Source organism: Anas platyrhynchos, chromosome 24 (genome assembly GCF_047663525.1).
Source record: "Anas platyrhynchos isolate ZD024472 breed Pekin duck chromosome 24, IASCAAS_PekinDuck_T2T, whole genome shotgun sequence".
Lineage (NCBI taxonomy): Eukaryota > Metazoa > Chordata > Aves > Anseriformes > Anatidae > Anas > Anas platyrhynchos.
In genome coordinates, this window is record NC_092610.1 from 3,359,864 (window position 1) to 3,382,859 (window position 22,996).

The window sequence follows — 22,996 nt, forward strand, 5'->3', positions numbered from 1 at the left end:
TCCTCCAGAGAGGTGCAGAATATCAGCTTTTCATGTGCAAAGCTAAACACTGATTAACAATTCCAGTCATGAATGTCCCAGCCAAGAGCCAGTCCAGGGTAGCTGAGGGCACTTTTCAAGGGGAAAAGGAAGTTTCTCTATTAATCTCTGACTTTTTAAAAGGACAAATCTGATCTTTGTAAGCCTGAATTTGCACATTCTAGCTTATGCCCAAAGTTTAAAAATAAAGCAGAAACGTGTCCGAAGGCATATTCCTGAGATTCTTCATGGGATCAGAAAAAAGCCACAGATGTATGTGCACCATGCATCAAGACATAAGAAACGACACGGCGTTCTTACCTGTAATAGCTTCCAAAGCATTCTCCGTCTGTATTGACAAAGTTTTGTTCCATCTGTCATCCCAGCAAAATTATGTTATTGCTGGTTTTGGGAAATTTCTGCATCCAGATCATTTCGCTTGCTTATCAGTATCTCAGTCACACCTGTGCAGTGCTGTCAACCATGTCCTGAAGGCACAGGAGAGCCTGAGGTATTCCTGCAATTAGAACTTGCAAAAAAATAAAAAAAAAAATCTCCTGATAAAATCCCAAACCGGCTTTGTTCCCTCGGGGAGCAGCCAGGAAGACCACTCCACCAGAAACCACCCCACTGACGCCAGCAGACCTGGCTCTCAGGGAGATCAACCAGGTCAAGTTCACGGAATTACCTCTCCGAGCAGAAACACATTGCAGAGAGCATTTGCAAGCAGTTTAATTTCTCCTTTTGACCATCTCTAGATACTGTCCATGTCCATCTGCACTTCGGGTAAAAGTCAAAGTAAACTGAATACAAAGAAATGAACCAAAGCAAGCTCCTTCTACAAGCAACCTGCAGGAAATTGTTTCCTTAAAGTCCCTCTAAACAAACCATGACAAAATTCAGAGCCCCACGATGTGCAGAGCTCTGTGCTTGCTGGCCATGTGCTGCTTAAGTAGTACGTACATGAAAGGGAAGCATAAAGGAAAAAACAGCTACAGGGAGTGCTGGAGCCACGATCTGGGGAATAAAAGTGGGCTAAACTGGCAAGTGAGGAAAACAGAGACTCGGGAAGGCGTATGAGATTCAGAACTCCAGCAAGGCCTCCCAGCAGGGCAGCTCCGTGTAGGCAACTTGTTGGTATCAGCCAAAGCACAAAACGAACCACGACTCAGCTCCATCAAGCGAGTCTCTCTGTAGCTGATCTTATCTCAGCACGAAGTCTTCCTCCTGCAGCAAACCTGGCTCACCAGACAGCTAATCCCACTAAGAGAGGATGAGAAAGACTGGGAGATTCTTATCCACGATGAGCACCATCCACCTCGGGCTACAGAGCTTCGCTGAAGTTCATCTTCTCACAGCTCCAAGCCTGGCCTCTGCACCAAAATCACGGGGCGGCTTCGCTCCCCCTGCTCCCTGCGGCATTACCTCAAGCAACCTGATCAAACTGCAGTTTGCTCTGAGTGGGGCTTAAACCAAACACTTCCAGAGGTCCCTTCCAAGCTGAATTAACCTGGTTTTCCATGGCTCTAAGGTGGCCGAAGAGGTCTCCGTAAAAAGGGTCAGGCCACTTAGTGATGCCATGTCCCTCCTCGAGGGGACGTTTCCTTGTGAGCCAAGCTGTCAGCTTCAATCCAAAGAGATCTGATCATCAATAGATTTTAATAATTTAACTGATGCAATTAGACGTGTGACTGCCGTGTGATCCCTTCAAAACCACTGCTGCTCCGCGAGTATGCTGTCTCCTCCACACAGCCCCACAGCTGTGATCACATTGAGCATCAAGTGAGGCCAGAATTTAACTGCAAAACCTGAGGTCATCCCCTCACATAATGTCCACGTTCCTGGTCAGAAAAAGCATCAAGTACAGGTTGGAATGACTCACTACTGCTCCCTAAATGCAAGGAAATCCAGAAGAACATTTCCACAATTCAAGGAAATAAAATCCCTCTGATATTACTATGGTTTATTGGAGTTCCTAAGACAAAGAGATGCCTGAAAAGACTAAAAGGACACGAACAAGGAGTAAAGCATATCCAGGAGAGAAGAAAAAACAGTGCTAAAATGTGGGAGAGCAACCGGATAGAATTCCTGGTGAGAAATACATTTTTATTTATAGGAATAATATGTTGCAAAATCTTCTTCGTTCTTGAGAGCTTGCTTCCAGAGCAGCACATGGGAAGCTGAGGATCATTAAAAGTTTCTGCCCACAATGGGGCATCTCCTGTTGAGGTGCAAAATATAAATTGGTCTGCGACAGTAGGAGAGGCAGCGGGAAACGAAATACCCACCGCTGGGTGTTTGGTATTCATGTGAATCGTGCCACCCCCATCTGTCCTTGACTTGTACCATCTTTTTAGGGTTTTTCCTCTGACTTCTCATTAGGTTAAACTGTTATTTGCGTTCAGAATCAGAGAAGGAAAACCAAACGATAGGAACAGAAAATATTTTATGTTACTCTGCATATGGAGGACTGCAGAGGGTGCCAAGTCCGAGCAGAATTGAAGCTGGACTGCAAATCCCCTCCGAGATCTTGCTGGCCGCTTCTGCTCTACCTACAAGCAAAAAGCACAATCCTCCACTGCACCAGAGATCAGAGAAACACAGCTGTATGTGGTTAGACAGGATTTAAGGTCTACAAGTATATGTTAGACAAATATGTATTTCAGGGAATTTTTCTCTCTGCTGCCACAAAAGGTTATTGCTGACAGCTGTGTATGAGAAATTATAGTGTGTGTAGCAATCTTAAGGACACCACATGAAATTGCATTACAGCTGTGATGGCAAAAAAAAAAAGTGACTATTTTTTTGATGGAGCCTATTACACAGGACTTCATGTCGTGTTAAAAAATACTGTCAGTCTCGGATTTTCCTATTGCTTCAACCGGCAAAAATCTAGCCAAACTGAGCGAACGAAGATGACAACTGCAGCAATCCTGAAAGCCTGTTCTCAGAGGGAAAGTTGCACGCTCTCCTAATGCCTACTCATATGCCCTAAACCCTTAGTTCAGCTCCTGCAGTAGGCAAAGCAAACGGGACGTGTGATTACTTCTGGTTTCCTTGCCTTTTAGTAAGTGAGCCTCTCGTGTGACTTGTTGACAGAAGTAAATGATACGATCAACAGGTAACACTCCCTCCACCTCAACTGGGAACGTCGTATTGTTTGGGAAATTCATTACATTAGGAAGGAAAGTGTGTTCTGCGGGTCAGGAGATGGATTGTACTCAGATATCTTTGCTTTGTTTCCAAACAAACAGATTCTCTCCATGCTGTTGAACGTCACTTGAGCTTCAGGTGTCTCCGTTTCCCATTCTTTGCTCACTGTCGAGCTCCCACTTCGGGCAAACACAGCACCCACTTGCCTTTGCCTCGAGGCACTACTGTAATATAAAATAAATATTAATAACAATTAAGAGTGCTTGGACACGCAAGGGTAACTGTGGCCTGCCTCTGGCTGTCATGAATATGAACTTTGCAAATTTGTCCACAGAACCTGGAGTTCTGTAAAGCTGCCATACCCAGCACACACTGAGGGAAGACACAGCCCGGGCAGCAGCAACGGCATCGCTCTTCCAGACTTGCATCCACTGTGCCAGCTTCGCAAGGTGATTTCTCTTCACGCACTTTGTTTTTGTTTGCTAAAGAAATGGCAAACCCTATGGTATAAAAGCTACCGGGAATGTCTCTGTCGACGTATCAGTTTCTGTCAAACTAAAAACTCTGAATCTGTGCCAAATACAAAGTCAAATGCCTTAATGGAGATATTCATAATCTGTGAATAAAAGTAAAAGCTAATGCCATTTTGCCTTTTATTGGTGTCAGTAATCAGCATTCTCTATATGCAGATGGCAAAAACCTGATAAGCCTTTATGTGATTATTAGTGAATCTAGATCGGATATGGGCATCTTATTCAAAGGAGTCTATAAAATTGTTGATACTGTCTGCCCTTTTCTCCTTATAAACATTTGTCAATTCACTCCCCATCTGCTGTTCTGTGTATACACATGCCCAGGCTAATGTTAGCTGAGGCTGCAATATAGCTATGTTAAATAATTTTATCTGATTTGTTGGATGATGGTATTTCTAATGGAAAACAACATGGTAATTTCAGAATGTTACTGATTAGATGAAAATGATATTGCATCAAAGTTACTTCCTTAATTTATTCTGAAAAAAACAAGAAGGATTTCTCTATTAAGATGCTTAATTAAAATCTATCTCTCTCCATACAAAATCTATACTTCAGGTCCTGCATGTCATGTCTGAAAAGAACAAAGGCTGATTAGCATCTTTTACACTCTGCTTTTCTTTATGTCACTTATACATTCATTACAGCAATTCCAGCCAGGTTTGGAAGGTCTGAGAGAAAGGGCGCTATTGTATGGACTGGCTGAGCAAAGGCAGAAGAACAAAAGAATGCAGCTGAGCTTTTTAGGCTTCCAGAGAAAATGGGGGGAGTGGTTGGAGTCCAGATGGGCCTGGGGGTGGGGTACGGTGGGGAGATTTTAGGGCAGCGAGCAGTTACTCCTTCCAGGGAATCCGAGAGGAACACAATGCATAAATAACATCACAGGAACTGAGGCTGAACTCCAGCTGCTCCGTCGCTCTCACGGATTTTCAGGATTCCCTCCTAAACTTAAAAGTGAAATAGGAAGGAGGCAGTCTGGGCATCAGCAGAGCGGCACACACAGACGTGCACGCACAGACACGCACATGGGCACACGCTCTCACAAAAGGGTAGGAAGAACTGCAAGAGCAAAAATGAAATTCCAGCTCTTTCAATGAAGGAATGAAATACACGTTGCTGACTTACAAAAAAAAAATAATCCTAGACTTTAGTGCCTCTTTCTTTTACATATTATGTACAGAGAACTTTGAGATGTCTGAGTATGGGAACTTTGCACCTTTCCTGCTCCTGAAAACTGAAGTTTGCATCAGCCCAAATATCTGCTTTATGGGATGTGTTTGCACCTTTCAGCTGCAAACCAAGATGTTGGTGTGAAAAGGCATATATTATAAGATTCTTAAAATATTATTTTATACCATATCCTAAACAAGACAATGAAGTCCTAGCAATTCTGTATGTGTTATTTGCATCAGTGGAAAGGAAATAACGAGGTAGTTAGCTGCATGTCGGGCAGAACATCTGGTGAAAACCCGACATTTGCTCTCATAGAAGACCTGATTCTGTTTTTGCTTATATATGTCTGCAGTGGGAAAAGCCTTCTGCAACCACTGCCATTTTCAGTGCCGCACAACGAGACTCACATCAGCTCCTCTCGGCTGCCTGGCTCTGGGAGCAGCACACACGAAGCCCCACTCCCCGTACTAACCCCTAGCAAATCTTCCAACAGGATGCCTCTCACAAGCCCCAGGGCATCATGAGACGTTAGAGTACCCCCGTCTCCCCACCTGAGAAGCACGTCTGCCAGCTCCCCAGCAGGAAATCTGGGGAGGATCTAGGGGAGAGCTAAAGGATGTGTATTCTGCTTGCCTGCCTGGGGTCCGCTGGCCTTCTCTCCTCAAGGCTGCTTCCAGCATTCCTGGGATCTCATGCAGAAGCCAGGAGAACAGAAGATTTTTACCTTGTGTTGCACGCGAGCAATAAAACACTGTCAAGGCACAGTGGACCCAGGGTTATCATCTTCTTTGGAGCTGGAGGAGACAGACCATTTCGTTTTCCTTTCCTCTCTGCCTGACCAAAAACCCAAGCCAACCCCTTTCCTCTGCTCTCCCCATCAAGAAGAGATAAGAGGAGTGTGAGAAATAGCAACAAAACACTGTGCCCCTTGCAGTGCCCATTCTCTTTAGGTTTACCACCATAAATGTGCCCCCTCAGCTGCCCTGAGACGCAGGGCTCAGCTCAGGCACAGCGCTGGATGCTGTCCCAAAGGCTCTCAGACAGCTGGAGAAGACCCAAAGGCAAAGAGCAGAGTGGGATTAGCTTTTGCTAATTCGTGTCAGTGTCATGTAGCCCCAGAACTGCCATCAGCAGCCAAGCTATTCATAAACACAGCCAATCTCCCTTTAGTAGCTTTCCAAAGGAGCTGAAAACACACTTGGTATCCAAGTCTGGGTGCACCACAGATTGTCCCCAGCCTCCATCAACTCGATTAAGCAACAGCATCAGACAACAGACTTCAATTCCCTTTTTAGATCCAACTAAAATAAACACACGAGACGTTGCGTTTAAAGTGTTACCTTGTGTTCTTCTCACTTAGCACTTGGGAGACGTGTGAAGAACAGGCGAGCAGGCTGCAGAGCTGTGCAGGTCCCAGGCTGTGCAGGGCACGGATCCTGCTCTGCTCCCCACCACACCGAGGGGAGCAGGGCCAGGAGCTGCCGGGGAACAGGCAGGTGAGAAAGTCCAGCACAGGGCCATGAAGCTGTTAAATGGAGGAGGAGAGGGTTTGGGTGCAGACAATTGCAGGGATGAGAACAAAACAGATGGCCGGAGGAGCAGCAGCAGAAGGACACAAAGAGATGGTTTTCGGAGGACCACTCCCCTGGAATGCCAGTTTTGAGACAAAACTGATACGCAGGAGAGCCCCACGTACACCCGAATGTGTAGGACCACCCAGTCTCAGCTCTGGAAAATGTATTCTACCAAGTCTCCTCAAAATACTTGCAAATAGACACTTAAAAAAACAAAACAGAAAGCCAAAGAGTCTGTGGCATGGAGTGCATTTGCTCACGTGTCCTACATTTTTCTGTTATATATAAAATAAAATTTTGCCACAATACAATGAGCTGCCAAGTGCTGATATCTCCCCAGCTACAGGCGTGCTGGACAGAGTTCCCTGCTTCAGAGACTCCAGATTAAGTAGGAAATACACTAATGAGACAGGAAACTTATCAATAGGAGACCATTATACCAAACTATTCAACCTGCTCCTGATGGCTCATTGTCCCACGCCACGCAGATTGTCTGCTTAAAGTGCTCCACATCATGCTGCTCTACGATTTTCTCTGAACACTGCCTGGGAATCCTTCCACAAAGACCCCTTTGTTCGGGAGCACCTACAAAAACAACTTATCATTCTGGATTTTGCTAAACAGTTCGGGTTTGGGAGTTAGAGGTTTTTTGCTTGTTTATTTTTGATCCTAGCCTTTATTAAGCCTCACAGCTCTGATAGGCTCAGCCTTCTCAGGAGAGACTGGCAACCAGCCCTAAATTACGTTAGGCAAGATATTTTTTTCTGAAATAAGCTAGAAATCATTGGTTATTTGGACACCGAGGATAATGCCAGCTCTGTCAAATCATCGGAGAGGTGTGCGGTTGTTTGGGGTTCCTTCTGGATGCATAAAGTGATTAGTGGCTTTGGCAGATATCATTTTGTCTGTCTTTCACCTTCGTCTGATCATCAGCTCTTCCATCTTGCCCTCGCTAATCAGTTTCTCTTTCACGTAGTATCTGTGCTTCTCATCCATCAGCTCACTGCTTGTAGTCCAGCTGAAGTTACCACCGTAGCTTCCAGAGAGGCGCCTTCATTTCAGCCTCACTCCCAAAGTCATTCCATCCCATGCCTAAAAAAAAAACAGGTGCCAAAACCTGCTGACTTTTTATCATTTTGCTCCAAACGAGAAAACGTACAAAAAGACAGGGAATTGCTCACTTTATGTAAGCATCACAGCGTTACAAGCTGGTTTTACGTTTTCTGCACTTACAAAAAGTGTTACAGTCTTGCTGGTAAATTCGTTTCCTCTGCTGAGGAGACTCTTTTAGCTACCTTGTGTGCACGCAGGCTGTTAGGCATTCAAACACGGTATTTGTTCCTGTGCTATCAGCTGGATGTCACGTCTACACCTGCTCTGGGGGCAATCACTGTCATCCAAGCAGCCTCTCTCCTGCTCTTTTGCACTAAAATAATTTCCTACAGCATCCAGCACCATTTGGGTTCCCAGGTCTCACCATAAAGGTGTGAAACAAATGTCTGCAGGGCTGGCTGCATGGCGGTGAGGAGGTATCACTGAACTGGAATTTAAAGTAAGCACCTAGAAAGCTCCAGCATTCAGCACCTCTGCTGTATTTCATTCATGTAGACACACGTCTCTTTTCAAAGAACTCTGGTACTGCTGGAACATGATGATGTCTACTTGCTGAACACTGAGGTTACCGCTTGCTGTGCTGTTCTGAAGCAGCTGATCATTCCTAGAACACCAGGGGCATAAACCCAAGTGCAGCTGCCCATCCCTGACCACGGTAATTAAGTGGTGTGGACTAGGACATTTGTACTACCCATGGTAGTACATTTAATGTACTACATTTAAGGTATCAAATAACTGCAATTATAGCAGCAGTAACATGTATATAACTTGCAGTTGTATTCATACTGCAAATACTACACTTGATAAAATAAAGTCACGAGACACAAAGCTATATACTACAGTCAGAATATTCCAGGTAATGTCTATCACAGGTGCACAGGCCCTATAGATACATCAATATCTAGAACATAACCCCCAGTGACTGTGCTGTGGGCATTCACAAGCAGCCACAAAGGTTCCAACACTTCCCCAGAAACCTCCCACTCCGACACAAACTGACTTTGGTGGGGATTACAGCGATGTTAACGTGGTTGCTATAGGCTAAAGACCTGCAAACTGCGATCTCTAAAGGTGTGACAGATCCAGCAGGTGATGTATCACTCCTGTTCTCTGAAAGTTAAGGTAGCCAACAAGAATAAAACGGTGTCAGCACGAAGACAGGCGAGTCCTTGGTCACATTCATGACCTTCGCAGTGCAACCCCATTACTACGTAACTCAGAACACAAAGCAAGGGAAGGAAAGAAGCCATCAGAGAAGGCAAGGAGGCAGTCACGGTACCGTTAGTGCCACCCTGCCCTTTCTGCTTCTCTAAGACTGGCATCTTCACAAGGAGCCTGACTCTCAGACCTCGCACTTTTCTAATTCGAAATCAGGAAAGTGTGGCCAACAGACACAGTGGAGACAGGCTGTTGAGTATTTTTTTCCTCATCACTGAAGGATTCCCTGCTGGTTGTAATCAAGATCCATAAACTCGCAACGTAAGGCAGTGTGAACACTGAGATCCCAGCCTCATTTATCGCTGCTAAATTCAACCAGATGTACAAACTTGCTTGTGTTCTGATCCGCTGTGCAAGCCTAAGAACGATACCCAAATCACTTGGTTAGCTTTCCAGGAGCACAATGCTATGAAACAAGGCAGGAGCCCGAACCCAACAGACATAAAAATCAGACTGGACAAAGCTCTGCACTGAACATACCGTGAAGAATGATCCTGATCTGGTCTGTGGGGATTAAGTTGAATCACTGAACAGGTCTCTTTTGTTTCAAATTACATGGCAAAACTTTCACTTAGCACTTGAACAAAGAATGACAACAGTCAGAGCCTTCCCCTGACAACCACGTACTCTAAAATTCAAGGAATTCACACAGCAACGTAAATGTCATTTCATTTTCCTTTTAAAAAGGCAGAGTGAAAACAAAAGTAAATGTGGTCAAATTTGAATAAATGTAACACCAAGTTTATCTGAAGGTACATTCCCTCACAGACAATAAATTAGCTTGCCTTACGGATATTAATTAAGTTTAGCCAAGGGACAGCTAATACTGTTGCACTGCTTTTTTTTTTTTTACACAAACACATGTAAAGATCAGAACATCTCCTGTTGTCCAATAACTCACTGCTCAATTAATTGGTTTGTGGTTAGCAAAGTAGCTGTTTCTCAGTGGGGACTAACTGCATACCAGCTACAAACTTGAAGTAAAGCCAATTATCAGCTAGCAGTAAGGAAACAATCTGTAAAACACCTCAAAGAATGCAAATCTTCACTGTCAGCTGCTGAATGGAAATGCTCAAATAGAAAGACCTCCCCTAAAAGCAGCTTATGATACAGGAGCAAGCGAAGTTAAACTCACACACACACCGTGTCTAAAAACAGGGCTGTAAGTCAAACAGACTTCCCTAGCTGCAAGCAGTCCGAACACCCTGCTTTTTACACGCAATACAATTCAGAATATAAAAGAGCAGAAGACATTAAGGCAGCAGGCGAAGTTTTCTCATATAGAGAAGAAAAATATGTAAAAACCTAGCCTTCCCTCCTCCTCCCAGCAGTAACACTACACCGAGGAGACAGACCTCCGAATATTTTCTGTCTCATCACCAACAGGATGCCCTGCTGGGTGCAATCAAGATCCACAAACTCGGGGATTCAGCCAGTGTGAATGCTGCGCTCCCAGGACTGCCGTGTGCAGTGATCCTCATTGCAGAGCCACACTTAGCATTCCACGCCAAGGCACTGCTTGTCACTCTGGGCTATGGATTCCTATTCCTAGTTTCACTTTTTTTGGTTTTATTTAATTCACATTGGTATAAAGTAGTGAAGCCTTCACCTCAGCTTAAGCCATTTATGTAAAGTTTCAGTAAATATGGAGTGGGTGACTTAAAGCTGCAAGGCGAAAGTGTTGCACAACCAAGCACTGAGAAAAGTACTCTCGTACCTCACAGCTTTCATTTGTCCTTATCCTCAGCTGCCAGAAATTAAGCTTGTCTGATAGAATTCCATAGCATCTGAAAATCTTTTTTTTTTTTTGTTATAAGCAATCAAGCTGAAATTTTCATGTTATTTGACAGTATTTTACCTGATAGAGCGCAGTTGCTTTCTTGGAGAATTCAAGTTTCCTTCTTTATGTGCCACATACCCATCACCGTGGTAATTCCTCTTCTGTATATCAATGATTTTCTTTTACACATTTGTTGTTCATACGTTATGTATATCAAAATGTCATTAAATGCCAGGGCAGGAGCAACAAGATAGCTGTATGTACTTACTCTCTGTGATTAATACTGAATGTAATCTTGCTCGTAATATACTTGTGTAATAATTTTACCTGTAAGTTATTACTAATGGTCTGAATATTTTCACTTCAAATTACCCTGAAGATGTCATAGCACTTGCTTACTTCTATTATAAGTCTTTCTATCTGTCATCATTTGTCACTGGTGTCGAGGCCAGAAAATATTTGTCCATATAAAGAAAATTCCACTTAAAATGGTAAATGCTTGTAAGTTGAAATGGTGCACTCAGTATGCTAACAGGAAGACCTGCAAATGTGGGACTCTCTCTGGAATTAGTGCCTACTTCTTGGTGTGGAAGCATCAGACGTGAGTCCAAACAAGAGTAAGAATAACATTTACAGTAAGTGCTGTATGGGAGCAACACCAAGGTGAAACTTGCACACACTTCCACGACAAAGCACTCACCGTACCCAATGCAAGGAGCACTGCAGCCTTTCCACCACGCTGTGACTGCAGAGAGCTCCTCCAGATCCCCTCCTGGCTCATCCCCTCCCATCTTCATACCAGCAGAGCTGCTCTCTTGATGGTTCTCTTTTACATGCACAGAGTAAGCTTGCCGAGGAAGGCACCATGTTTTCTTCTTTGCTTCCACACAATTTAGCATAATCTGGGTTCTGAGGGAATTAAAAGAAATAAAAATTTGCTTGAGTTTACAAGTGACAGTCCTTTCCATAATACAATACCCTACAGCAGTGCTTTTGGGAAATACCCTTAAGTTTTCATCTTTCTGCTTTTGCATTTCTGGCTGCCCGTAGTCAGATACATCCCCTCTTCAGATATATTAAGGCTGGTGACTCCTGCTGCCTTTGTGCTAATTTATGCTTGAGCATTCTGTGATTTATTTGCTCGTTTGAACAACACTGAACAACTGAAAAAAAATAACAATACCTAAAAATAATATTTTTATTTTTTTAAAGCAGAAATTGTACAAATTAATTCTACCTTGCTATTCGGCTGAAATGAAACCAAGAATTGCAGTTATGACACAGAATTTCTATGCCCTCGTAAGTCCTTCTCAATGCTCACATCATTTATGGGAGTTTGTAGTTTGTGAAGATGCGTTTAAAAACAAAACAACACAAAAAAAAACACACCAAACCCCAGAATATATCCACCACTGGGACCTCTTCAACGAGCCCAGCCTGACTCCTCCTGTTCTCTACGATCATAACTCTTAGGCTTTTGATTCCCTTAGTCCTGAAACTATAAAAATCTTCTTTCTATAAGGTCTTTTATTGTTATCCACATAGTCAATAGTGTCATTTTCATTCATATCATTCTGTAGGGAAGTTAGAGGAAATGAACCAGACGGAACAGAGCTATAAATAAGATTCAGCTACGCTGTTCCCAGTGCAGATTCAACAGCATTCTTTTAAAACCACAAAAGTACAGCTTGGGAATGATGGGAAGTTTTCTTCTCACTCGACTTCTCAGATTAGCTTTCATGCGGTGGCCGGTCTTTATTGTTGACTTATGTGAATAAAAGATGCATTTGCTTAAAACTAGCTCTGCAAGCACAAACACCACAGCAGGCACACATTGCGTGTACACATTAGCTCGTGCTTATGAGAAAAATCTCCAGAATCATAGAGTTCTTAAGCATAAAGGATTCCGCTTAGAATTATTTCCTAATGAAAAGAACCTTTAGGGTAAAGAGGCAAATCTCACAGCAAATGGATTACCATTGGTTTTCTTAGGGGCTTGGCGTGCAATACGATGGACTGTTTGCTTCACAGCAAGATCGCAATGTATAATGCTGGTACCTTTTTGTGTGAAATCCTGAAAAAAAGCAAGTGCAAAAATCCACAGGCAGTTCTGCTGTGCTGACAAAACACTGCAAATACCAGCTTTATGTAAATCCTTAGGAACAAAACAGGCCTATTGGTGCTCTGCCAGAGATGCAGGGGCAGTGGCTCTTAAGCCCCTCTCAAGCAGCCCAGCACGAGGGAGCAGGGCTGCCCCCCCTCTGCTGGGTGCCATTCAGCCTTTGCATTGGGGTAACCGGATAGGTCTTTTAAGTTCCAAGGAGCAGGCTGTGCATAAACAAAGCCTTAATGAAAAAGGGAATGTAATGATCTCGAGAGAAACCTGACAGCACAGCTAAAACCACAGGGGAGCAGCAACAGCAACCCCGAGCATCTCACCTGTAATTAAAGTGCCGAGGAGCCCAGGTACCGCTGCTCATTAATATTCACCTGTAGAAATGGAAGACAGAGAGGCAAACATGGAATGCTAATATTGGGTCCATCCTTTCTCCGTACACACTTGCTTCTTCCTTTCCACGTGGGCCAGCAGCGTCTCAGAGCTCAGCCAAACCAAACACGACGCGGCCAGCAGCCACAGGCGAGCCGAAGTAGCCGCGTGCTGTGGAAGTTTAAGGGAGTGGAAATTTCTGCTCTTGTTAATTTATTCTGTGCTAAGAACTTGGCATCCAAGGATGAGCCTTTTGTCATATCATGCAGCACCGAGAGACACTCGGGAGATGAACAATGTAAAACAAGAAAGCGCTGCTTGTTGCCCAAGGCATGTGGTAGTTTGTTGCCAGTTTATGTTTCACGCAGGTTGGCTCTATTAGCTCCAACAACCTACAAAGCTGAGCAGTGAAGCCCACAGTGGATACCTTTGGGAGCCTCACAATGCTTCAGGAAGGGACCTTTTGAAGACTCGAGTCTTAACTCCAGAAGCCAGCAGGAGCAGCCGCCTGGGCCAAGAGCAGAGAGGTTCCCATCACCAAGCTTCCTGCAGGTTAGGAGAAAGGGAAAATCAGGTGAGGAGAAAGGGATCTGAAGGATATGGCTCCGCACATTCATCCGCTTCTGATCAGAGAAGGAAAGCTCACCTCAACACGAAGGATATTCAGCAAAGATTTTGTCACCTTCTGTCTGTATAAACAACTCCCCGGTTGCTTTATTTTTTGACAGAAAAACCGTGAGGGATGATGCTATGACTGGAAATCCAGAACGCCTTTTGAGTTCAAGGATTCTGAATTTTAGTTTTTCTCCTATTACCTCTTTTATGGGAACTATTAACTGTAATTTAAGCCCAAAATGTTAAAAGCAGTATACAGATTTAAGGATTCTTTCATACCAATTAGAAATAATTTCTAGCTGCACTTCAATGAATAGGCTTTTATCTTTTGTTAGAGTGGAAAATCACTTATCCACTGTAGCACAGGGCATCTGCATAGATTTGTTTCTTATTATCTTTAATGGTATTGGCAAATACGGAGTTAACACTTTTCTGCTAAATATATTTGCAGTTGTCGGAATACCAGGCTTCTAAGAAAATTACAAGTTTAAATATTCAGTTAAACCAAAGTTACAACTTAATTAACATACTAGTAGAATATTCAAGGCTGATGTCACCTCGTCGCTCACAACGCACTTGGGGGCATAGAGGAAGATCCTCTGACTCGACTCACAAGCAACCTGGAAATACCATGACTACAATTCCTACCTTGCTGGAAAATGCTAACATATGAAAGGCCAATCCAAGATTTAAAGAGTTTTGTTTCTACTTCTTTTTTTTTTTTTTCCTTTTTTTTTTTAAGCTTTAAGCTCTGTTTGCACCCCCATCCTGAATGCGTAACTGCACAAACATCAAAAATATAAAACATGATTGATAAAAAAGGCTTAATTATGTAATAGCCAAATTTTAACTGCCTGTACAGGATTCATGAAAAACAATGTAAAGTATTCACTATCAGGCTATTTCATTGGTGGTCTCTGTCAAACACCAAGTTTAACCTGAAATGGAGAGTTAAATGATGGATTTTTCCCTGTGATTTCTCCGCGCTGTCTCCCTGAATTGTCTAGGCAAGGCAGTTTGTGTGGGCTGTGACCTCGCAGCTCTCTGCAGGCCACAAGATCACGACCTTATGAAAATTGTTTCTCTTTTCTCTGTCACTCTGAATCATATTCTTAGGTTAACAGAGAAGAGATTTTAAAGAGAGTGATCACCATTTTTCGAAAAACGGTTCAGCTATCGGATCAGAACAGGAAAGGCAATTTGCCTGGCATTAGCTTCAACGTATGTATCGTAAAGATCTTTATCTGCTCTAAATGGCAAACTAAAAAAAAGGCTAAATAGTGGCTTGCTTTTACCAGACATTTCTGTACGGCAGCTCCCACGGCAGCTTTGGATTCCAGCACTCAGAAGAAGACTTCTACTGACAGAGAAGACTAAATCACTGAGAAAAAGTGGTTTTAGCATGTGGGAAACTTGTGGGTTTAAGCTTCTTTGCAAGTGTCAGCCCACTCACCTGCCTGTGGTCACTGCCCTGTGCGTGTTGCTCCTGGCCCAACGCTGCTTCACGTCCATGGATGGCACAAAGGTCTGCAGTGACCAACACCGTGCAGGTTTGGATCCTGGTCTCTTTCATCCCTCTCTTTCTAAATACCAGCAGAAATATGGAAAAAAAGATATTAATAATCACAAAAGCTATCCATAATTGGTGCAGTTCTCAAGGTGTCAAACAACAAAATCAATGTTTTACACGCAACAGCTCTTTGGAAAAATAAAATACAATTTAAAAAAAAAAAAAAGATAAGAAAAACGTTGGGACACTCCATTAATGTTAATGTAGCTATATTAACAGGATTCGCCCCAAAACCTTTGACTGTTTTCTGAAGGGAAAACTTGTATTATCAAGTACTGTTTCTATCTTTATTAGCTTTTTTCTTTATTAGCTCTACTCTTTTTTTTTTTTTTCCAGCTCCACTTCAGTGACTACATATAGTCACAGAAATTTATTTTACATTCAGCCTTTATATTGTTCCCTGGCCATCCCTTTGGGCTGCTTCTAGTATCTCCCTACTTGCTGCTGCAGAATATATTATAGAAGCAATTTTGGCCAACTGCTCCCACAAGAGTGGGCTCTTGTCAATGCGCTGCGTTGATCCAGCCGAGTGAAGGAAGGGGACTCTGTTCGCTTCTCCCTCATGCCTGCTGCACGATGCCACCGCAGAGAAATTACTTTGAAATGCTGCATTTTGACTGTAGCAACATGACTTTTTAGTTTTGTTGCTTTGTTTGCCTTGCAGAATTACAGAGATTTCCTTTGGAAGATTAAAACACGAAGCCTGAAAGAACTGAATCGACTGGAGCTGGCTCTCAAATGATCCGGTAAGGACCGGGAAGGACAACAGATGCACCTGCAAGCTCTGCAATGCTTTTGCAAAACTTGAAGCCAATTAGGCTCATCCACACTACTTACATGCACGAGGAAGCTACCGACTGAACTGGCTTTGCTCGCTGCTACACGCAGACTAACGGGCCGGCAACGCTGCTGCTTCCTAACTGCTCCAACGCGGCAGCATCCCGAGTCTGGCTGCGTGGGCTGGGACTCCTGTTCTGCAGCAGAAACCAGGAAATCGGCAGAAACCAAGAATCTGGTAGGACTGGAAAAAAGGCTGAACTATGTGCAAATGGGCTGGTATCTGATCAAGAGCCTTATGAACCGTGACAGCAGTTTATTAAACGCTAAACCCAGCGGCAGTCATTTGTTTGTTTTTTTCCCCCATTTTTTGTTTCAAGGTGCATCACCGTTTTGTCCAAAACCGGTTTCCTTTCAGCCATACCAACTGTATAGAGTGGGTTAGTCTCAATCTGGCCCACAAACCTGGTCCACAAAATATTTCATCATTTTACCCCTTTTTTGGTGTTTTTCCCCCCATACTTTAATGGGGCTTTAATGCCACTGCCTCCACCTGGCAGAAACCAAGTGACTTCCTCAGATTCCTCGGAGGGCTGTGATAGCAAACTGCACAAAAGGCAGGCTCCTATCAAAACTGGATTGTAAAATATAACGCAGACAGGTTAGAAACATGCAGCTTGCTGTTATAGGTAAAGCAATAAATAACTTACAATGGATACTGCAGAATACACAGGAATCACAGATAATAATCAAGAGATTACCCTCATATGGGAAATCACATTGAATGGGTCTTTCCTTGTCCCCAAAACTATTCTGAGCTGAAAATGTTCTTAATAAGAAATATGGGATGTTGGTTCAGAGTGTTGCAGTACCATGACTGGGTGCAGAAGCCTCCTAGTTTTGTTTCTCGTTTTCATTAAGTGGTTGGTGTTTGTTCTCATTCTGGGTTACTTTCTGCAGCCTTCATTCCAAGCTATGACAAACCTCATCACTGGTGGGCCAAGTGGCTATTGCAGCTGCACAGAAGACAGGAGGCACTTTGTGATGCGCAGCATGCTGCCTTACCTCCCCGCTGCCTCGTCTCCAGGAAGGGCAGAGGTGAGCCCGCAGCGCAGAACTCAGCGAGGACGCTGCCTCTGGCACATTCAACAGGAGGCAGCGAAGCCAAGGCAGGATTAGTCCAGCAGGACAGGCTCATCTGGCTCCCTTCTCCAACAGGACAAGCAAACGGAGAACCTGCATCATGAGTTTGGTGTTACTTTTATAGAGCTATCCTCCAGAGGCCCGCTGAAACTGAGAAGTCTATGGTCAAGATTTTACACGAGATTCCCAAATTCCCTCTTTTGGCATTTGGGAGCAGGAGAGAAGGCAGCAGCAAAGCGGCCTTCAGATGCCAGCAGAAGGATCCTGGGGAGGAGACATAAATACTTGTCCTGGGACAACTCCTCAGAGCTCCATATTTCTTTTCAATAACAACAAGGGAATTTTTTCTTATTGATTGCTTTTTGCAATCGAGCTTACCAAATAGAACTTCCCTCAAATGATTCTTCCAGCTAACCTGATAGAAAACTAACCTTGTTATATTTATTGACAGAACATTGAAATAAATATTATAGGTCTAGAGGGAATGTTTCAGTCCATTGATTTTCTTTATTTTTTTTAAGGAAATAACAAATGCACCATATTCCCCTTGGCATATTATGCTGGGAATAATCTGAAAAAATGCTTACCTTGTTCAAAATATGTCTTAAAAACTCCTTCCGTTTCCAAAGAGCAGGCACAATTGTGAATAAATCTTATCTCGGGCAAACAAGCAATTTGCAATCTTAACTGTTTGCAAAATTCTCCTTCTGTGATTGTTCAGGAAATTAAAAGAAACCAGTTCATACTTTTATCTGAAGCTGTGAGAAGAAGTCAAGTTTTGGGGAATGTAATTTTTTTTCTCCAGGAATAGGTAGGGCTGAGAATCAGCTGCTGATAGTTTAATACACCTCATTGAATCTTTCGGTATCGTTCACTACTTGCTCCTCTTATACTGCTTCTTCCAAGGCTTGTGGCCAGCATCCCCAGTGCTTGTTGTTTCCTCCCTGGAGCATTTTAATGGCAGGATCATTCAATTGGCAGGGTGGGAGCTGGATGGTAAATCGGGTAAGAGAATTTGGGAGATAAGGAGGAGAAGGGTGCAATGGAAAAATGCTGAGATCCACTGAAGACGGGGGAAGAAACTTTAAAAATCTGTGTGAAGAACTATAGGTCTGAAGAAAAACACATGAAGCTAAGCAGAATTTTGCTAAATTTTACTTAACAGTTGTATTTGGTATGAAAAAGCAAATAATGCAACACCCAGATGCTTAGTGAGACTGTCCCTCTTCTACAGCATGAAGCAAGGAGCAACTACACACAAACAGCCACGTGGCTTCTCCTGCAGGATTCACAGGCAGCACGCCGGGCTTCAGTCAAGAAACCTCCTAGGGCAGGTTCTCTGACTTCCTAAAGACAATCATCTGAAATAATCTGAGATGATAAATGCAAATGTATTACAGTGCAATGCCACAGAGCTCCCCAAACACTGTCACTTCCATTAGCCACGCAGCCTGACGGTACCTATTTCACTAAGAGGACCAAAAAAGACACTAATTTTTTTGGAGGTTTTCAAACCTGAAACTAGACCTTGAAACTGGAACAAACCGAAAATAAGGGATTCTGCAGCCAAAGTCGAAACGTGAAGGCACACTACAGAAACGCTACAAGCTGCATCTCAATTTTATTTACCTAGAGGGTCCTTCGCCGAGTCAAAATCATTGCTAAAATTGTGAGGAAGCTTTCTGTGATTAGAAGAGCAATGCCCAGTCTGAGCACAAACAGCATACCATTATCCTGCTCCCACAGGACCACCACGAACCTCGTGTGTACGTGGCTGCCAGCTAAAGATTGCTGCTACTGAGAGTAACTTACATCTTGCCAGGGGTTACATCCAGCCTCTCTTATGTGGACATTCTGCAGAGCTGATTCGTATGCCAGTGAAAGAAAGAGACGTGAAGCCTTCTGGACAGCATCTGCTCATGAAAAAATAAGGGAATCTTCTTGGCTCTGTTCATTGGAGAACGGCAATGTCGCTGCTTCTAAAACCCTTTTTGTCTCCTCCCATAAAGGATTAGAGTCCTTATGGACAGTAGTCACACTTAGTGCATCCAATTTTTGAGCACAAACTACCGGTATATAAGAGTATGAGAAAGTCTTTGTGAAAACAGAAGACCTTCGGCACTTGTGTGTGGTCTTTTAACAGCTCTATTTCCTGGACAACATGATAAGGTGAAGTGGTGTAACCAACACATCCTCCGGACCTTGCACACTGCCACCTCGTGGTAATTCAGACCCACACTGTGGAACCACCCAAGCCCCAAACACGAAACATCCTATTAAAATTTGAATACGAAGAGGCAGCAGTATTTCCTGGCATCACCTCCTGGAAACGTCACTGAGCCAAAATAAACATGTAAGTTATACAAACCCCGGTGTTGGTTTCTCCTTTAAAGGAACTGCTCCTGTTGCGTCACGTAGCAGCTGGCTCGAAAGACCAACTCACAAATTCCAGGCTCTTCCATTCACCGACAGCATCTGTTGCACTGAGGGCCTGTGAATTGCTCCAGCACCACTCACAACAGACTTGTTCTGTACACTGAAAGGTAGGCCGCCAGGTAAAATGCTGTTTTAGTTAAAGCTACATTGAAGCAAGGCAGTCGAATGACTTTTCCAAGCTCCCACCTGTGTAGAAATGGAAATAAGGAACGCAGGAGCTGACTGTGGTAAGGTTTACACCAGACCAAACCTGTATTAACCATGCTGCATCTGAAGTCTTCTCAGTGGAGTACAGGCAAAGCACTTGTAAGAAAAGGAGGGGAAAAATGAGCAGGGGTACCTCTAGGAAAGTGAAAACTGAACATTGCTACATCTCCCTACACACAGTCCTTCCAAGGCTGTGCCAGCACCCGGTGCTTGCTGTGCTTGCAGAGCAGTGGCACTGTGATGCTGGTGATGCTCCTGGAAAAGGGGGGCAGGCAGCACGTTTTATCTGCACGATGCTGTGCCCTGTGTCACGCTAAGCCAGGTACCTCTGGACGTGGATGTCACTCTGCTTGGCTCCTCAGACCATGTTCTGCCCCGCCATATCACATGGACCCATCGATGCAGTCCCTTTGTACGTAAAGAACAGCTGCTGGTGACATTGTGCTGACATCTTAACACCTGTGAAACTGTGAAATACCAGGACTAAAAGTCATGCAGCAGACTGGAGAGCTGTCCCAAAGCGGTCTGTCCCAATACCAGTGCCAGTAGCCACAACAGCAAAATCAGAAAGTATGTGAGAGGGAACTCAGCAAGCCAAGCTGAAGCTGTGTACGCTACATGTCTAACAGTAATAGCACCCACTCAAGAATGACCACAAAACCCACAGAAACATTGTTTTGCCCAGATGTTTCCCCATCTCCAGCAACCAGTGCGAGAACCTCCTACATCAGAGGCAGCGTCTTTTTGCTCAACAGCATTCCGTGGATTTCTCCTACAGGAATGTGTCCACTCATTTCTGAAAACACACGGACTTCGAAGTGAGGCAGATGAGGTCCTCAGCTGGCATCAACTGGCATAATCCCACTGACTCCACCAAAGATTCCCAGCTCTGCAGCTGGTGAGGAGCTGAGCCACTGTGTTAAACAATGAGAATTTGCACTCTGTGTTAAAGAAAGACGAGAGCTGTGTGACAACACCACTTTTGGTATGTATTTAGCTAAGTTTTTCCATAGTGTACTATTCCTCTGCATCTCAAAGGTAATTCACAAAGTTGTTCAAATGATAAAAATAAAAAGATGATCACACTTTTATTTTATATTTTGAAAACGTAGGGCGAGGACGAGTCAAATATTCTTTGCAATACTTTCCTAACAGGAGTTTTGGGGTTATGCAAATTTGGACTTGCACACGGACTTAATCACACTGCCGTACAGCTTGCTGTCCAGAGCCTTGGGTAATTGGCAGCACAAGGCAACCCTGTGCAACACAAAACCTTCTGCTGGGCCACCATACTGTGAGACCACGGAGCTGATAACTCACCTACCCAGGAGCTGACAGACTACACTGAAAATTGGAAAGAAAAAAAAAAAAAGAAAAAAAAAAGGGGGAGGGAGACAGAGAGAGAGAAATACATTTTTAAAGATAACCTGGAGGCAAATATAATATTTATACTTATTTATCCTCACAGCACAATCATAAGCCCCAAAACATGTCTAATGAGGTGGAATTGCAAAATGGCCATGAGTCCTACTTACTTGGCTTCTCAGTGGTCTCTTAGCAGTCACATGGATCCGTATTTTTCAACTATGTGACTGCTGCAGGCAAAACTCCTCTAAGTAAGAGTGAGAGTCACAGCAAGTCCTTAACTCCCAGTGGTATTCATCCACAAAAATGCCAACCTAGGAAAAATGAGAAGACAGGGGAAAAAAAGTTGCAGGGGCAATTAAACAGAGCAGCCTGCTGCACTTGGTTCGCACTGGTGGGGTGCTCTCTGCTCAGATGAACCTTCATTCACAGCCTTCCAGCTGGAATGGCCTCAACCCATCCAGCCTTCAGGACAAACCATGAACGTGGAAGAAGTGAAAACAAGGCAGGACGTGCTCCAGTGTCATTGGAGAGGAGCGAGCCCAGCCAGGTCACTGCTGCGTCTCCCACCTCTCATTTAGCAGGTTCCAACCCTGCTTCAGTCCCTTTTTGATAGTATCTGGGACTTCTTACAAGTTCGATTTTTCCACTGCTGTACTCTAACCTGCACACAAGTCGGTTGCTGAGCCACAACTGCCGGATGTCCTAGGGTGATCAGCTAACCCTCAGGGTTCCCAAAAGATGGTTCCAGCTTCCCAACATGCTCAGAACATTTCCTTTTGTCTAAACATCCTGACACTTTTTTTCAGACACTTAAATATCCATTTGTAGTCTGCTTTTCCAGTACTTTAGAACCCAAATCAAACTACACACGAAGAAATCAGGCTACCTGTAGGTACCATGATCTTTGGCCCCACAGAAGTATGGGGATCTGAGAGCTGAGCACCACCTATGTGACACCAAAATAGTTTGCTGTGGTTCTCAGCAGCTGTGGCTTCTAAGCAAGAGACAAGAACATCGCTGCTGTTCCAGAGCATTTGGAGGTAGTCACTGACAGGTCCAGCTGCCTCGACACAGGCACTGGAACTGGGGAAATATGGCTCAAAGATTAGATGTGTAGATTAAATTAGCTCTGTATGATTAGATCTTCCCTCTCTGAACTAGGAAATTCTCAGAATTCTCACCTATTTTTAAATGAGTTTTCGGGCAGGTTTAGCTCTGCAGTTCTGATGCTCTACGTACAGGCACCACCCAGCTCGCAGGTGATGCACTGTGGGTATGTCCGTGTGTTCCCAAACCAAACTTTCAAACGAGGAACCAGAGTCAGAAAGAAGGGGGATTAACTTTCAGAACCTGGCCACAGCAGTAACTCCCTTACAACCCACACAAGTCCACTTTGCAGGCTGAAAGTAGAAGCACAAAGGAAAAAATCCAAACCTGCAGCTAGCGAAGTTACTGACAGCTTCGGCTGTTATTGTTTGAGGATCTTCAGAAACGACTCTCAAGTCTGATCCTGCCGTGACATCTGGGAAGTCCCCAGGGGCTGCAGTTCTGACAAACTGTCAGTGCGGCGGACACCCCAATTCCAGCTGCAGCACCGCAGGTGCTGAGCGGCGGCGGCAGGGGCTGCGCTGCTCTCGGCATCCCGCACCACGGGCTGCATGTCACGTTCTCTTCTGGTGCTGCAAGCTTTGTTCCGGGTTCACCTATTAAAAAAAAAAAAAAAGAGGGTAAGAGCCTGAGATGATGGAAGGAGATCCCCAGGAGGTTCCATGGCACAGAGCCGGGCACCAAAAAGCTGCAGCCTCATCTCCATTTCCACGCAGCGTCACA

General features: G+C 44.1%; 1 protein-coding gene across 1 annotated transcript in view; it reads right to left on the minus strand.

The window, feature by feature from the left end:
* The window catches only part of LOC106017370 (uncharacterized), a 148,313-nt gene that overhangs the window by 68,678 nt on the left and 56,639 nt on the right, over positions 1–22,996 (minus strand). Inside the window, exons 14-24 of the mRNA XM_072027396.1 lie at positions 22,601–22,869; positions 19,524–21,477; positions 18,968–19,068; positions 17,078–17,248; positions 16,073–16,209; positions 15,119–15,248; positions 13,478–13,596; positions 13,002–13,052; positions 12,540–12,636; positions 11,268–11,471; positions 340–7,543 (exon numbers count right to left, since the gene is read on the minus strand). The gene's annotated coding sequence lies outside the window, so the exon portion shown is untranslated. The remainder of the gene's footprint in view (positions 1–339; positions 7,544–11,267; positions 11,472–12,539; positions 12,637–13,001; positions 13,053–13,477; positions 13,597–15,118; positions 15,249–16,072; positions 16,210–17,077; positions 17,249–18,967; positions 19,069–19,523; positions 21,478–22,600; positions 22,870–22,996) is intronic.